This window comes from Ambystoma mexicanum, chromosome 4p (assembly GCF_040938575.1).
Source record: "Ambystoma mexicanum isolate Mex_15411 chromosome 4p, UKY_AmexF1_1, whole genome shotgun sequence".
NCBI lineage: Eukaryota > Metazoa > Chordata > Amphibia > Caudata > Ambystomatidae > Ambystoma > Ambystoma mexicanum.
This window is the reverse complement of record NC_090927.1, coordinates 623,471,245-623,487,932: the sequence shown is the minus strand read 5'-3', so window position 1 is coordinate 623,487,932 and position 16,688 is coordinate 623,471,245.

The following is a 16,688-nucleotide window of genomic DNA, read 5'->3' as shown; positions in this document are numbered from 1 at the left end:
CCTTCCCTTCTGAGTCCTTCACTCCTCTACCTCCAACTCCCTCAGGGTCAGTCGTTTCTCTAATAAATGTGCTGGGGGTAGATCTCTTTCTTCGGCTGGGGCATCCCTCTGGAACAGCCTCCCTGCCACTCTGAAACTTGAGGCGAACCAGCTCCGGTTTCGGATGCACCTCAAGACCTTCCTCTTTGCTACTGCTTTTGCTCCTCCTCTTCCCTGCTGATCTGCTACTGCTCTCTGCATCATGCACCTGGCTTACCCTCTGACTCTCGGGCACAGGTACCTGTTCACCCTGCTTCCCACCTGCACCACCACCTGGCAATTCCTTGCACTAGGGGTCTGTGTCTGTAACAATTCAGTACCCCCTTTTTTCTCTGCACTTATCAGACACAACCTGTATGTCGCCTCCTACTTAGCACTTGCTGTGTTTGCTGGCTGCACTGCTTCTGTTTGTTGCCTCTACTATTTATTTATTTATTATTTATATGTATTATCTGTATTTTTTGTTCAGCACTTTCCAGTCCGCCCGCTTCCTTGCACTTTCCCCTTTGCCTCTCCCATGCACTTGCACATTCTCAATGCCACTGGGCCTAGTAAGATTGTTGTTTTGTACTCCACTGTTTCCCTTCCTTGCCTCGTCACACTCTGAAACACTTGTGTAGGAGCGTGATATGAATAAAATATCAATATCAATCTCAAGAAGTGGTTGAAACGAAAATAGAACATTGATCAGAACATTGTATGAATGAATCAAAGTGGTCCTGTGATGATTTAAGCAAAACCCATTCCACATTGTGAGATTACATGGTCCGAGCCCGAACGAGGGAGAACAAATGTGAATATTGTGAACAAGGGATGTGAGCCTGAATGAGGGAGATCAATGATCCAAGCCTGAATGAGCGAGATCTATGGTCTGAGCCCCAACTAAGGAGACAAGTGCGAACATTCTAGTAAAAAGGGGGTGAAAGCCTGAAGGACAGAGACCCATGGTGAATACTGGAAGCGAGAACCTATTCATGTGAAAATCCTGATAAGAGTGGAACTTTGATATTTGTTTGTTACAAGAGGCCCTCTGCAGTAAGAGACTGTTATTGGAAAAGAGGCGTTGGCCGAAGGACTTGATATCTTTGCTTTGAACTGTATCCTTGTAGCAGAGAAGCCTGAGTGTGTGTGTGTGTGTGTGCGAAGATCGAAATTGCCACCTTGTCCTATACTGAATACATGGGGAAGGGAAGCCAACTGCTCAACCGTACTGACATATTATTTCTTGAACACTTTTCTTTTTGCATACACAATTGTCCCACATCGTTTTGTATCTCAAAGTAAGGATTGGCAATTGTTTTTTTATATAGGCCCTTTTATTTGACATACACTTGGCCAGTACTGCGTTATTATTATTTGATATTAGTAGCTTGCTCCCATCCTTACATTTAGGATTAGATAGGCATTCAACCGACTCACTGAAGTTCAATAAGCACCCTTGAACTGTGATCTCTTCTGTCTGTCTTCACTGTTTGATACCATGCCTTCCTTACAGTAGGCAGTAAGGAATGTGTGGTGTATTGAATAAAGACCAATGGTTAGATTGGAATGGAAAGAGTGTGAATGTTGCAATATAATGAGTAAGAGTGAAATACAATGTTGTTGAGTAGAAAAAAACACTCTAGGCTAATATATAGTGAAAGTACATTGCTACAATTAGAGAGATATACATGCTATGTTAATGTACTTACTTTGTAGGATGTGAAGAGTGTTCTTTCTTCGGTAGCTGTCTTCGTCAATCTTCTTTTTTCCTATAATTGTAAAAGAAAGTTAGTGGGTATATGTGGTAATGGTGAAGCACCTTTAGTAAGAGAGGTTGTTATTGATTATGGTAGGAGGAGTTGTTGGGAAAGGAATTAGCAAAGTTGTGTTATGGGTGGAGTGGTAAAGTAAGTTGACTATGTTGTTAGAACAATTGGACTATGACTAGTGCTGTTTGGGACATTATAAGGAACATGGCAAAATGGGTGCGTAAAAAAAGATGCATATCTAGTGCATGTGTTTGTGGTGCAATGTTTTTGTAATGTGTTGCAATATTTTTAAAGAATAGGGCAACTCTGGCCTAGTGGTAATGAACTGGCAGATTGTAGTTGGAGCAGTGTTTGGTGTCTTATAGTAGTGGTTGGAAAATAACAATACTTTATATTTAAGGTGAAATATTGTAAATAGATACTTTGACAGTATACATATATGTGTGAGCAGGTGGAGAATGGTGGCATGTAATGAGAAAAGTTAGACAGTATGACATTTACAGTAGCACTGTGTGCAACGTCTCTCTAAAAGAAATGAAAAACAGATGAAAAAGCTTTGTAGAACTTTTTTAAGTGGCGCTTGGTGTGTGGAAGTTTAATATGTTTGCAGTACATGTAAGTAGTTGCCACTTTATGTGACAGGTGCAGAATGCTATAATAAATGGCATTTGATAGAGTGGTTAAAAAAGAAAATATGCTTAGTGAGAAGCTTATTACAGGGTAAGTGATAGCAACCCTGTGTATATATATATTTGTAAAAGTGTTGAAAACATACTTTAGAAAATATAAGCATAACTCTAATAGGTCTTGTTTGATGCAGATGTTGTTGAATCTGCAAACAGAAATCTGGAAGAGTTTCCAAGTAGTTTTTGATGCAGGTGGCTATGAGTAACAAGAGATATGTGCCCTGAGAGTTAAAGAGTACATTTGAATTGTTGAACTGAGATGACAGCGTTACACGTAGAGTTTTTGGATGCGATTGGTGGATGATGTGTGACTGTTTGAAGCGGTCAATAAGGGACTGTTACAAACATAAAAGTAAAAAGAGTAGGTCTGACTTGTGCCATGGTGCCCGCAGCCGCTGTGGTAGTGCGCGGACCCGCACGTGCCATCCAGGTCTTTTAAGGATGCTTGGCATGGAAATAGTACTGCAGAGACCACGGACAGTCACGAATGTCCATAGACATTGACAGATTAGCAAATCAGGTTTCGTGGTTTTGGTGTACACAGAGATAGGGTAGCAAGAGTTATCTTTGTTGTGTGCAGTGAAGAAGGCTATGTGTATGGCTTTGGGGAAGCAGAGAGTCTGGATGGTGGGCGATTCTTGGATCCATTGGTTAAAGGTGTACTGTGAACAGTGTGGATTACATCAGAATCTTGATTTGAAGAATTTGAAGTTTCCTGCTATGGAGTTTGAGGAATGAAGTGGGTGGGATCAAGCCAGTTTTGCGAGAGTATGGTTACTTTGAAACATCCAGACATCATTGTAGTTCATTGTGGAGGCAACAGTTTTGGCTATGTCCCAGGAATTTCATTACAGTTTGCCATGAAGGATACATTTGCAAAGTTAATGGAACTGTTTCCATGTTCGAAGATTGTTTTTTCTCGGATAGCTCAAAGACAAATGTGGAGACGTTCTGATTTATTTTGTCGACAAATCAAGAAAGCAAGGCACAATGTAAACAAAGCTGTATGTGCCTTTTTGAGGGATGTTTCAATGGCCTGTTTTCACAATGAAAATATCAAGTTTGATATTGTGAATATTTTTCGAAGAGATGAAGTGCATTTGACTGATGTTGGAAATCAGATTTTTCTTTTGAATATCCCAAATGCATTGACACAGTTTTTGTGAACTCGTGAAATATGTAGTGAAGTATTTTTTAGTAGTTATGGTGAATAAAAACCAAAAACACAAACAATTTAGAAGCCATTTTTATGAAAGTTAGAACAAATAACTAAGGTCAGCAGAACATTTGTTAGTTCAGTATATAAAACCCCCCAAATCTTTTTTTAAAAAAAGGTTCTTTTAAGAGCCACCATTTTTTTAATGAAAAACAAGTTAACTGATTTTAATCCCCCCGTGACTGTAATTTTCCAGGTGTCCGCAGACTATTATAGTGTCTGCCGACTATGCAGGCTGCAAAAAGTGCTTTGATGGTTTTTTTGTTCTATTTTTTAACTGTGAAAGGTGGCTCCAAAAGGAAACTTTTTTTTGTTTATTTACTTTGATTTTTTGGGGATTTTGTTTTCTAGGAGAGACAAGGAGGTAAGGTGGGGAAGGGAAGGGAGGGAGAAGAGGGAAAGTAAGGGAGGGGCACCAGCCACAGATTTGGAGGGGCAGGTAGAGAGGGGAACTTGTTGGACATGCCTTAAATCTAAGGTATGGGCAGTGTTTCTCATGCTGCTTGAAGGAAGCCTCAAAAGCACTCTGAAACTGTTTGCCCCTGAAGAGTGATGTGTCACAGTACATGCAAATGACTGTTACCCTTGAAAGGATCAACAGCATCCTTTATGGCCTGCGAGGCAGGCGGTGGGTTCCTCTGACCCACAGGAGTAGCCTGTGTGGTAGCAGGAGTGGTTGAGAAAGATGGGGTAGGGGAAGATAGCCTACTTCCCCTGAGAAAGGAACAGCCTTTCTGAGAGTACCTGGGTAGTTGGATCGAGTGTGGCAGCACATAGCGGTGGTACCAAAATAGGACTCCCCATGTTGTCTATGACTATGTCTCCATACTGAGTACATTTAATCTAGGCAACCTGAGCCTTTGGTACCCCCACAATGGTGGTAAAAACTGCCACACCCATGACTCTCTCCAGGTGCTGGAGGTAGGAGCTTCCTCTACCTTATCTTCCTGGTCCTTCTGAGCCTCCTCCGCATCATCCTACCTGTTCTCCTGTCCAAGACCTCCATTTAATGGTGGTGGCCCCTGGGGAGGAGGAATGGCCATGACTGAAGGCATTGATGAAGTTGGAATATTCTAATTAGTGATATGCAAGGCAGGTGCTTTCTCCTGGTTATCTCTCCTGCATAGCCAGATTGAGAAAGACTAAAAGTAATGGGTGTATCCCTTCAGAGGGACGGTTCGTGGACTGTGCAACTGCCCGCAGACGATCGAGTCGAAAATAGGTCTTGGAAAGCTGTAAAAAGTTGACAGATCAGCTAAGAATGGGTCTAGAAGCTCTGGAAGGGTAAACCTTAAACTTGAAACATCCTTATTGGCCAGAAATCCAGTTGTAAACTGTCTGTGGAGCATGGACACCATCCGTGGACATGTCATTATGCCACACAGGCATGGTCACATGATGACGTCTGGGGGAGTCTACAACAGCGATGGGTATCTGCAGACAGTGCTGAGCGCGAGGAGCCGGGTGCATGCACAGCAATCAGGCACGCTGCCCGGTGACTAATTAAAAGTGCATTATGCGAGACCAGACATGGCTGGACACGGCGCAATGTCTGCGGATGCCCCTTTAAGTAAACGGATGCTCCCTGAACAGTCCTATGGTCCGCGGACTATCAATTGGGGTTTTAAAAAAATAGAATTTATCACAGAATAATATATAGATAAAGATATTTATAGTATAAAAATAAATGTATTTGTGAAAGGGATGGGGAATCGGAATAGGAAACATAAATGGGAGAGCTTGGAATGTCTACACTCATCATTGGGGAAGGGAGGGAGAGAAGTTTCATCAAACTGTCTTTGATTTATATTTTGTGATTTTGATTGGGGTGATTGCTGGGGGTAGAGGGGACAGGTACAAGCGGGACAGTGATAATCAATGATTTTACTATTAGTTTTAACATAATTTACAAGTTCCTTAAAGCCATTTCTAAGTTCATCAAATTTTGAAGAGAAGATCATGATTTCATTATGTACAGTTGGGGATTGGTATTGTATTTCTGATTTTTGGTGTTCTCCATAATTAATCGGTGGTCTAATTTCTTCATGTAAAGTATGTACTATAAGGAAAGGAGAAATTATTATTTCAATGGGCTCTGTATACATTACATTATTTGTTTACATTGAAAGATGTATTGTTTACCATTAGAGATGTGATCATCACTCATTTCTTCTTTGGGAAAGTTTTCTTCTAGCCACTCATGCGGGTTTGCCATTTCTGTCAAAATAAAACATTGCGATATTTGCATATGAGAAATGTTTATATAATGAAGGGTGATGAAAAGGAAATACATACAGTGCACTTACTATTTGGTAAGAGGTTGTTTTGCAATGAGCTCCTGTGTCTGTATGAAGAGTTGTACTAAACTGATAATATGTTTTGGGCTAGGTGCATTCCATCCTATTGTGTGGTAAATGAAAAAATAATGTTTACATTTTGAAATGTTTAATTGCACAAAAAGGTATATTTGGGTGTAGTAAATCTCAGTAATGTTGTTTTATGCATATACTTTTGTTGGTTGAAGGGTACAGCATTTTCTGTTTTCCCCTGTGCTTCTGGGTTTTGTTGATGCTACCTGCTGTCTGCGGATTTTCGCACTGTCCGCGGACTCTACAGCTGCTACATCGGGGGTGAGTATGGCATAAGGAACTTGTAACAAATTAGCCATAGCACATGAGTTATGGCCAAAGAGTGCATGGATGTGCCGGTTTTTTTTATATTGATTGTGCTTCTTGAGATAGTACACCAACTCTAATACTTTTTAAAATGTTGGCGAATGTGACGTCTGCAGACTGGCGCATGTTTACTATTAATTCTCTGTATTGGAAATGTTGCCAAAGGTTGACATTTCCTGTGCTGCCAATAGTTTTATGGCAGAGTTTGTGCCCTAAGGTTTTAAAAATAGGTTTGCCTTCCACTGGTGTCAATTGAAAAAGATCTCTGAAAAAAATAATGTGTTTTCCTTACTTCATCTATTAGTAGCATTTTCATTTGTTTCAAAACTCTGCGTAGTTCCATTGCAGCTACTGGAAGAGTAGTAATCGGTGTAAAGTGACACCGCCTATGTTGTAGGCAGCTAAACCTGTGGGGGCAGTTACAACAGCTGACAGTTTGTTGTTTGTCAATTATTGAAGGAACTTGCTGATGATTTTGATTAAGAATTTTTTTCCTGAACCAGCTTGACCATTGACGTATAGCAGCATAGGTTTGTAGTTTTGGCAGGTACACTTTTTATTTTCATGTTGTACACCAATTTCAATTTATTTTGTTACTTCTTGGAAAATGCTACGCTGCTCATTGTTCAGTTTTGATTTCAGTACAGTCAAGTGTTCTGTATCTTTTTCATAGTGACACATGGGGGCCAATTCATAGAATTTGGCGCACAAGTGGCGCACGCGGCTGGCGCACAGTGTGCGCGTGCGGTAGTCTGCGCCAGCCGCGTGCGCCGAAACACATTCAGGCGCACAGCGTATTCATGGATTCCAACATCCACAACCAGCCGTGGCGCAGAGTGGCGCAGCGACCCTGCAGCAGCGTCAGTTACGCCCCCAAGAACGCCCCTTGCGCAGGGAAAAGCCATCAAAATCCCCAATCCAGCGCAAAGGGCAGCAGCAAACGCAGAGCGGGGAGCGTGTATTTCAGGGGTGTGCGGGTGTCCCCACACGCGATAGGCCTGGGTACGTGTATTACAGGGGTGCGCGAGAAAATCTACACGCGATTGGCCTGGGTACGTGGATTGCAGGGGTGCGCGAGAAATTCTACACGCGATTGGCCTGGGTACGTGGATTTCAGGGGTGCGCAAGAAATTCTACACGCGATTGGCCTGGGTACGTGGATTTCAGGGGTGCGCGAGAAAATGTACACGCGATTGGGCTGGGTACGTGGATTTCAGGGGTGCGCGAGAAATTCTACACGCGATTGGCCTGGGTACGTGGATTTCAGGGGTGCGCGAGAAATTCTACACGCGATTGGCCTGGGTACGTGGATTTCAGGGGTGCGCGAGAAAATGTACACGCGATTGGGCTGGGTACGTGGATTTCAGGGGTGCGCGAGAAATTCTACACGCGATTGGCCTGGGTACGTGGATTTCAGGGGTGCGCGAGAAATTCTACACGCGATTGGCCTGGGTACGTGGATTTCAGGGGTGCGCGAGAAATTCTACACGCGATTGGCCTGGGTACGTGGATTTCAGGGGTGCGCGAGAAATTCTACACGCGATTGGCCTCGGTACGTGGATTTCAGGGGTGCGCGAGAAATTCTACACGCGATTGGCCTGGGTACGTGGATTTCAGGGGTGCGCGAGAAATTCTACAAGCGATTGGCCTGGGTACGTGGATTTCAGGGGTGCGCGAGAAATTCTACACGCGATTGGCCTGGGTACGTGGATTTCAGGGGTGCGCGAGAAATTCTACACGCGATTGGCCTGGGTACGTGGATTTCAGGGGTGCGCGAGAAAATCTACACGCGATTGGCCTGGGTACGTGGATTTCAGGGGTGCGCGAGAAAATCTACACGCGATTGGCCTGGGTACGTGGATTTCAGGGGTGCGCGAGAAATCCTACACGCGATTGGGCCTGTGCGAGTGGGGCAGTGTATTACGTAGGTTTGCGGGAAGTTGAAGAGGTGAATTGCCAGTGTGGGTCCTCCCAGGTCTCCCCTCTACCCCCTCCACGACCCTTGCAGGCAGCCCACACCACAGGGGACTACCCTGCACCCCTGGTCATGTCCCGCAGGCAGCCCATCCACCATGGGCATGCCCCCCAGCCAAGCCACATGTCCCCTTGCACCCCCACCCCCCAGCAGGCCCCCACCCATGTCTCCCAGCACCCCCACCCCCCAGCAGTGCAGGGGCAGCCTCCACCAGGCCCCCACCCATGTCTCCCACCACCCCCACCCCTCCAGTCACCAGGGGCAGCCTCCACCAGGCCCCCACCCATGTCTCCCACCACCCCCACACCTCCAGTCACCAGGGGCAGCCTCCACCAGGCCCCCACCCATGTCTCCCACCACCCCCACCCCTCCAGTCACCAGGGGCAGCCTCCACCAGGCCCCCACCCATGTCTCCCAGCACCCCCACCCCTCCAGTCACCAGGGGCAGCCTCCACCAGGCCCCCACCCATGTCTCCCACCACCCCCACCCCTCCAGTCACCAGGGGCAGCCTCCACCAGGCCCCCACCCATGTCTCCCAGCACCCCCACCCCCCCAGTCACCAGGGGCAGCCTCCACCAGGCCCCCACCCATGTCTCCCAGCACCCCCACCCCCCAGCAGTGCAGGGGCAGCCTCCACCAGGCCCCCAACCATGTCTCCCAGCACCCCCACCCCCCCAGTCACCAGGGGCAGCCTCCACCAGGCCCCCACCCATGTCTCCCAGCACCTCCACCCCCCAGCAGTGCAGGGGCAGCCTCCACCAGGCCCCCACCCATGTCCAACCCATGTCTCCCAGCACCCCCACCCCCCAGCAGTGCAGGGGCAGCCTCCACCAGGCCCCCACCCATGTCTCCCACCACCCCCACCCCTCCAGTCACCAGGGGCAGCCTCCACCAGGCCCCCACCCATGTCTCCCACCACCCCCACCCCTCCAGTCACCAGGGGCAGCCTCCACCAGGCCCCCACCCATGTCTCCCACCACCCCCACCCCTCCAGTCACCAGGGGCAGCCTCCACAAGGCCCCCACCCATGTCTCACACCACCCCCACCCCTCCAGTCACCAGGGGCAGCCTCCACAAGGCCCCCACCCATGTCTCCCACCACCCCCACCCCTCCAGTCACCAGGGGCAGCCTCCACAAGGCCCCCACCCATGTCTCCCACCACCCCCACCCCTCCAGTCACCAGGGGCAGCCTCCACAAGGCCCCAACCCATGTCTCCCACCACCCCCACCCCTCCAGTCACCAGGGGCAGCCTCCACCAGGCCCCCACCCATGTCTCCCACCACCCCCACCCCTTCAGTCACCAGGGGCAGCCTCCACAAGGCCCCCACCCATGTCTCACACCACCCCCACCCCTCCAGTCACCAGGGGAAGCCTCCACAAGGCCCCCACCCATGTCTCACACCACCCCCACCCCTCCAGTCACCAGGGGCAGCCTCCACAAGGCCCCCACCCATGTCTCCCACCACCCCCACCCCTCCAGTCACCAGGGGCAGCCTCCACAAGGCCCCCACCCATGTCTCCCACCACCCCCACCCCTCCAGTCACCAGGGGCAGCCTCCACCAGGCCCCCACCCATGTCTCCCACCACCCCCACCCCTCCAGTCACCAGGGGCAGCCTCCACCAGGCCCCCACCCATGTCTCCCACCACCCCCACCCCTCCAGTCACCAGGGGCAGCCTCCACCAGGCCCCCACCCATGTCTCCCACCACCCCCACCCCTCCAGTCACCAGGGGCAGCCTCCACCAGGCCCCCAACCATGTCTCCCACCACCCCCACCCCCCAGCCACCAGGGGCAGCCTCCACCAGGCCCCCCACCCATGTCTCCCACCACCCCCACCCCTCCAGTCACCAGGGGCCGCCTCCACCAGGCCCCCACCCATGTCTCCCACCACCCCCACCCCTCCAGTCACCAGGGGCAGCCTCCACCAGGCCCCCAACCATGTCTCCCACCACCCCCACCCCTCCAGTCACCAGGGGCAGCCTCCACCAGGCCCCCACCCATGTCTCCCACCACCCCCACCCCTCCAGTCACCAGGGGCAGCCTCCACCAGGCCCCCACCCATGTCTCCCACCACCCCCACCCCTCCAGTCACCAGGGGTAGCCTCCACCAGGCCCCCACTCATGTCCCCTCGCACCCCCACCCCCCAGCACTGTGGGGCACCTGCCAGCAGGCCCCCAACCATGTCCCACTCATGTCCCCTTGCACCCCCACCCCCCAGCAGGCCCCCACTCATGTCCCCTTGCACCCCCACCCCCCAGCACTGTGGGGCACCTGCCAGCAGGCCCTCAACCATGTCCCACTCATGTCCCCTTGCACCCCCACCCCCCAGCACTGTGGGGCACCTGCCAGCAGGCCCCCAACCATGTCCCCTTGCACCCCCACCCCCCAGCAGGCCCCCACTCATGTCCCCTTGCACCCCCACCCCCCAGCACTGTGGGGCACCTGCCAGCAGGCCCCCAACCATGTCCCACTCATGTCCCCTTGCACCCCCACCCCCCAGCAGGCCCCCACTCATGTCCCCCTGCACCCCCACCCCCCAGCACTGTGGGGCACCTGCCAGCAGGCCCCCAACCATGTCCCACTCATGTCCCCTTGCACCCCCACCCCCCAGCAGGCCCCCACTCATGTCCCCCTGCACCCCCACCCCCCAGCACTGTGGGGCACCTGCCATCAGGCCCCCAACCATGTCCCCTTGCACCCCCACCCCCCAGCAGGCCCCCACTCATGTCCCCCTGCACCCCCACCCCCCAGCACTGTGGGGCACCTGCCAGCAGGCCCCCAACCATGTCCCACTCATGTCCCCTTGCATCCCCACCCCCCAGCAGTGCAGGGGCAGCCTCCACCAGGCCCCCAACCATGTCCAACTCATGTTCCCCACCCAACATGTCATCACAATCCAGAACCCTGGTCTCTATGGTCAGCCCCCAAATGCAAAACACCCACCCGAGTATTGCATCCACCCACTCATAATTTGCAATCACATCACAGAACACCAATTGCAAGTTCCGAAACAAACACATGTCCCTCACATACACCCAATGGGTGTCAGTGAATCTCAAAACACATAACATGAAATGCATGAAAACAATGAGATACCACACATTGAAGTTCAACAAAAAAAATAATGTATTAAAGGAAACATGAATAGAATCAAAAATGAAGAAACAGAAATGTGAATGTAAAAAAATTAAAAGAAGCATGTCCGTTCAAAATAAAAAAAATAAAAATATATTGAAATCCAAAGTAATGTTGTACAAAGTCAATGTCCACAAAACAAAATCCAATGGGAAATAAAAATAAAAGCCATTGATCCATGGAGAATGTTAAAAAAGAAAGTATTTACAAGTCTACAACTATGTACAATGCAAGAAGCCAGGGTCCATTATCCCAACAAAATAAAGGAATCCTATCTAACTACACTAACTAATAAAAAAAATATATACAAAAATGTGGCCAATGTCCAAAAGGTCCAAATGAAACAAAAACAAAAATGAAACCTAACACTACCTACATAACTATGTACAAGGGCAGCGGGCTAGTTCCACGGCTCACTTCTGGATGTGCCGGGCCAGGGCATCATCGAACTCCTCCTCAATGTCCCGGAGGCGGTCCTCCTCCATGGCCCCGAGGGTCCGCAGGGCCGTCGACGTGTCCACCTCCAAACCCCTGCGGATTGCCTCGAGGCACTCGGCCCGCCTCAGGGCCCTCTGCATGGAGTTCTCCGCCCTGACCATTGAGAGCCGTGCCTCTTCCGCCCGCTGCCGCTCCGCATCTATGGCGTGGCCCAACCGCTGCCACACGGAAGACACTTTTTGTCCTGGGTCCTCCTGCCCTCCGGCCGATGCCTGCCCCTCCGATGTCGAAGGCCCCGAGCCTTCATGGCTCCCACCATGGTGCTGCTGCTGTTGTGCCTCTGCCCCTGCACTGCCTCCTGCTGCCTGCACATCCTCCGCCGGCTGGGGTGCAGTCGTTGACGTGGCCACCCCTGCTGGACGTCCGACTCCCGACTGTGGCAGGGATGCCTCCTCCACCAGCCTGGCCGCACCGTCAGAGGCAGCTCCACAGGGCACCCAGGTGACTGATGGGTGGGAAGATGGCACAGAGTACGACTGGCGCGTAGGGGGTCCAGCTGAGGAGGGGGTCGTGGCAAGCCCCATCAGACGGAGGAATCCGGCCTGGGTGACCTGTCCCAGCAGGCTGACGTGGTCAACGAGCCATTCGAGATGACGTGCAGTCTCTTCATGAAAAGACTGCAGGTCACCTCGCATGGCCCGTTGACGCAACGCCACACCAGCCAGGACAGGCTCAACCCGGGCCTGGATAGCCACGTCCGCAGGCAGAGGAAGGCCAGTTGACGTCAGCTCATCCCCTGCCTGAAAACTGGTCTGGACATAGGCATCCCTGCTGGTGCAAGATGATGCAGGGACAGGATCAGGGACAGGATTGCACACAGGCACCTCCGCGGCGGCCTGTGCTGCCTCCTGTCCCTGGTCCTGCACTGCACCACTAGCACCAGTGGGATCCCCACCCCCAGACCCCGTCTCTGGTGCTTGCACGGCCTCCTCCTCCACCAAACCCCCCACCAACCTGGATGACTCTGTGCCATCTTCCCCCGTTGGGCCCTGTGGGGTCCCAGCTGCCCCTTCTGCTGCCGAGGAGTCCAACTGCAACCTCCACCTCTTGGACCTCCCCCCGGCAGCTGCGGCCTGGGACGCGGCACCGGACTCCTCACTCCCCGACGAGATGACAACATGGGAGGGGAGCCGGGCCTTGCGTCTCCGGCTGGCGGTGGGATCCCCGCTGCTGTGCTCCACAGCACCTTCTCCGCCCTCTTCATCAGTTGACGCTGCAGACAGGGAGAAACAAAACACACGCATCAGGGCAATGTACAATGGACACATACACACATGACAGTTGTACATGAGTGGCATTGGCAAACCTCAGACATGTCATCACGATCCCCAACACACATGTCATTACAACTCGCACACACGAGCCATACCACAGCCATATCGCAACTGCCAACACCATCCATACACATACAACAGCATGAGCAGCCAAAGGTGAGCCAGACATCACATGCAACACAGGAAGTGCACCACACATGTACACACACCACCACACTTGCATGCATGTGTACACCACTGGCAAGTGTCGCAGTGTTCAGACGGGCATCCATGTCACATCTGCCCATCAGGCTTCCACATACCGCTGTCACATGCATCCATGTTGCATCACTGTTGCACCCTTGTCAAATACACACACATGCACATGTACACAGCGCTGATACATGCAGCTGAAAACAACATACATGCGTGACATCACGAACATGTCTACTCACATACACATTCATACAAACTTGTGTGCCCACACAACTGCATTTGGCATGCAAGCCCACACACACAGGCACCATCCATGTCTCACACATTACAGCCCTCGCATGTGTCAGCCCCACGGACCTGTACACCCGCACCCATACTCGACCCCATACAAACAGATGTGCAACCTGCACACTACTGAACAATCACCACACGCACTGCTCACAATCAGGATGCATGTACACTCACCGCTCGACTCCAGACGGGTCTGCCTCTCAAGGACCTGGACGTGGAGCGCTGGGGATATGTGTTCCAGGACCCTCATCTGTTCCTCCGACAAGTGGCCCCGGCGCCCCTTGGCATCCGCTGCCTTCAAGAGGCGCCGGGCCTTGTTCAGGGTCCTGGACCTGAAGTCCTCCCAGCGCTTCTTGACATGTTGGAAGTCGCGGACTGCCACCCCCTCCGCATTGATGGCAGTCACGATGTCAGTCCAGATCCGAGTCCGTCCTTCCTTGTCGGCGCGGGAACTTCCGAAGAGGGCATCATACTGCCCCAGGACTTGCTCCACCAGGACACCAACTTCGGTGGCACTGAAGCTGGTGCCCCTCTGCCTCTCTGGCCGGGGGTTGTCAGTGGTCACAGATGGAGTTTGCCCCGACATGACAACCCCAGAGGCAGGAGTGGGTGGGCAACTGGGTCCTGGGGCTGGGCTGTGGAGCGATGGAATCCCAGTCGGGAGTCTTTGGTTCCAGCAGGGGTGGTCACACCAACAGCACCCCTGGCTGATGTGCAGGCAGCAAATGGCAGGGCACGTGGGCAGCAGGCAGTCAGGCAGCAGCAGATGGCAGGTGGGAGCGTGCTCGGGGCTCTGGGGGGCAGTAGTTCGGCCTTCTGGGCAGGAGCGTGGTCTTCCGTGTGCTTACGCGTGGCCAGCTTGATACGGAGTGATTTGGCACGTGAAAATTCTGCACGTCAGCGTGTAATTCGAGGAAAGGCCCTTAGCGCGTAAGCGCGTCTGCACGCATACGCATTTTCATTGGACCAAAGGCCCTCAGCGCGTGAGCGCGTCTGTGTCGTGACGTGCGAGGGAGTATCCCTCATTGCACGTGATGACAGAACACACGTGGATTTCAACCAATCGCGTGTGAAAGTTCACGGCACCCCGGAACACACGTACCCAGGCCAATGGCGTCACGTACCCAGGCCAATGGCGTGTGGAACTACCCGCGCACCCCGAAACACACGTACCCAGGCCAATGGCGTGTGGAACTACCCGCGCACCCCGAAACACACGTACCCAGGCCAATGGCGTGTGGAACTACCCGCGCACCCCGAAACACACGTACCCAGGCCAATGGCGTGGGGAACTACCCGCGCACCCCGAAACACACGTACCCAGGCCAATGGCGTGTGGAACTACCCGCGCACCCCGAAACACACGTACCCAGGCCAATGGCGTGTGGAACTACCCGCGCACCCTGAAACACACGTACCCAGGCCAATGGCGTGTGGAACTACCCACGCACCCCGAAACACACGTACCCAGGCCAATGGCGTGTGGAACTACCCGCGCACCCCGAAACACACGTACCCAGGCCAATCGCGTGTACGCTCGCTCCCCTCCGATCACACGCGATGACACCCGAATACGGGAAACCAACGAGTCCGCCCACACGGAGTCGTCCCGCGCCCGCGCACACCATAAACGTGCGCGCAAACAACAAACGCGTATATACAGCGACGATGAATGCCCCATTTGTTGCTGCACTGATTGTGGGACACCGCAGGAGGAGGAGAATAGCCAGGGCACGCATTTTTGCACCACGGACAAGCCTTTTTGGGATGCCTGACGACCAGGTCTACGGCAGGTATAGGTTTCCACCCCATATCATCCTAGACCTGGTCAGGGAGTGGGAAGATGACCTCACATCCCCCACCCTTTGCTCCCAAGCATTGAGCCCCTTGGAGAAGCTGCTCAATGTCTTGCATTTTTTGGCCACTGGGTCGTTTCAGCGGACCACTGCCATAGTGGGGGGGGTCTCACAGGCCACGCAGTCACGCTGCCTACACCAGGTACTGGCAATCATGACAGCGCGCCCCTCAGTCCGCAGGCACATATACATGCCCAGAACACCCGCAGAAAGGCAGGCCGTTGTCCTGGATTTTTTCAGGGTGGCACACTTCCCCAAAGTGCTCGGTGCCATAGATTGCACCCATGTGGCCCTACGTCCACCTAGGGCCACTGAGCACATCTACCGAAACCGCAAGCACTGGCATTCCATCAATGTACAGGTGGTATGCGATGCAAAGGGAATCATCACCTCTGTCTATGCAAACTACCCTGGCTCCACCCATGACAGTTTCATATACAGAATGTCCGCCCTGAGACGGGCCCTGGAAGCTGGGCAGCATGGCGACACATGGCTCCTAGGTCAGTACAAATGCCCTTGCACATGCATGCAAGTCACACACAGACAAATATCCCAACCCTAATAATCTCAATTATTATCACCTCCCCAGGGGACAGTGCCTACCCTCTGAGCAACCACATGATGACGCCAATCCGGAACCCCACCACACCACCCCAGGTAAGATACAACGCCGCCCATATTGCAACCAGGGGCATAGTGGAGCGCACATTCGGAGTGCTCAAGTCACGTTTCCGCTCCCTTGACCGCTCTGGTGGGCAACTACTCTATGCACCACCAGTAGTGTGCAGGATCATTGTGGCAGCATGTGTCCTGCACAATGTTGCAACACGGCAGGGCGTCCCGGTGGACATGGTGGTGCCCCCACATCCCCAACCACAGGCACAGGCGCTGCCCATGGGAGGGGACAGGGCACGTGGCGAGGAAGCCCGGACCCAGCTTGTGGCCACATTTTTCACCTAAACTCCCACCCCTGCGGAGTGCACACAGGCCTGGCACATACCAGGTGACAATCGATGATGACAAAGTGACAGTCAACTGTCACAACCCTACCACCCTGAGATAGTTGCCATGGAAGTGCCACATCGTCTGCA